The sequence below is a fragment of the Chiloscyllium plagiosum genome, unplaced genomic scaffold (genome assembly GCF_037043375.1).
Source record: "Chiloscyllium plagiosum isolate Xiang-an unplaced genomic scaffold, Cpla_swu_hap1 HiC_scaffold_14, whole genome shotgun sequence".
Taxonomy (NCBI): Eukaryota; Metazoa; Chordata; class Chondrichthyes; order Orectolobiformes; family Hemiscylliidae; genus Chiloscyllium; species Chiloscyllium plagiosum.
The window spans coordinates 2,464,540-2,466,394 of record NW_028270152.1 but is presented as its reverse complement, the minus strand read 5'-3'; positions in this window follow the sequence as shown (position 1 = coordinate 2,466,394).

Sequence of the window (1,855 nt, the reverse complement as noted above, 5' to 3'; positions counted from 1 at the left end):
ACATTACTTAGGGCTTCTGGATTAAATAGGGTTTAGCAAAACCACTGAGCCATCACCTTCCCAAATTTATGTGAGCTTCCACAAACCAGAGACTTATGAAAAAGACTTTGATTAAAGTCTCGCGTTAGCTAAACATTGCTCATTCAAGGGTAAATTAGCAATAGCCTGAACAGCAAGAGCCAGTGAATTGGGTTAACAGGCAGGTGGCTGAGAGGGAACCACCTGGACTCTCAATGATTCACTCGGTTTATTAATGACTTCGATTTGTGGACAGAAAGCTGCATATCTAAACTGGTAGATGATACAACGATAGGCAGCAATATAATCAGCACACAGAGAGAAATTATATCTCCAAGACACTTGTCGATTAAGTGCCTGAAAATAAAGCTGTGGCAAATGGATTTCAATGTCAGTAAATGTGAGGCGACCCACTTTGAACTTAATGACGTTAGAACAGGAGACAGGGAAGTGATGGAAACAGTGGTGATCCATAAGACTAATTGGTACATGTGCATAAATAATTCAGATATTCTTAACAGGTAGCAAAACAAACCAGAAAGATGAATGAAATGCTGGCCTTTCATTGAGAGGGACTAGAATAGCAGGGAGTGTGTTTCAGCCTCACAGCCCCCTGGGTTTAAACACTGGGCACATCTTCACTGAACCCAGAGATGGCTGGAACCAACCCTACTCATTAGGACCATGATTCAGAGATGCCGGTGTTGGACCATGTGCAAGTTCCTGATTCCAGTTTAGGAAGAATGCAGCCTTTGTTGACACAATCATCATAAACAGTAATGAGTTCTTCCACCGTGTCCAATAGCTGCTTATGTTACGTCTGAGAGATATGAAGGTCGCTTGTGAGGCATCAGGCTCAACAGAACATTAAAATAAAACATCGAACTGCAGATGCTGGAGTTCCACACCCAAACCGAAATTGCTGAAGGCCTTCAGGGCTGCTCAGTCAACCCATTCACACCTGACCAGTCTCACCCATTCACCTCCAGCTTAAGAGCCACGAGGATATGCTTCAGCTCTATAGAGCCCCGATGAGACCACACTTGGAATATTGTGTTCAGTTCTGGTCACCTCATTATAGGAAAGATGTGGAAGCATTCGAGAGGATACAGAGGAGATTTCCCAGGATGCTGCCTGGGGCATGTCTTATGAAGAAAGGTTGAGGGAGCTTGGGTTTTTCTCATTGGAGTGAAGAAGGATGAGGGGTGTCTTGATAGAGGGGTACAAGATGATGAGAGGCAGAGATAAAGTGGATAGCCAGAGACTTTTCCCCAGGATGGAAATGACTATCACTAGGGGCATCATTTTATGGAGATTGGGGAAGGTTTAGGGGAGATGTCAGAGGTCAGTTCTTTACACAGAGAGTGGTGGTTGTGTGGAATGCATGGCAGCGGTGGGAGTAGAGTCAGTTTACGGATCTTGGAGATATAATTCCTCTCTGTGTGCTGATTATATTGCTGCCTGCCGTTGTATTATCTACAAATTTAGATATGCAGCTTTCTGTCCCCAAGTTGAAGTCATTAATACATTAGGGACATTTAAGCAACTCTTGGAAAGGCACTTGGAAGCTAGTATAATGAAGAGTATGGAGGTTAGTCTGATCTTAGTGTAGGATAAAAGGCTGGCACAACATTGAGGGCCGAAGGGCCTGTGCTGTTCTATGCTCTAACTGCGTAGCTCCTCGCAGGCGCAGGCCTTTAGACCCTGGACAGAGGTCATCTCGTGATGTCACTGGACCCTAACAGCGTGACGTTCTGTCGGGGAGCTGGGATGGAGGGTGCAGTCTCACACAGCCACAGATTAGAGTGGTGTCCAGGTGCCCAGCCTGTTTGGTTGG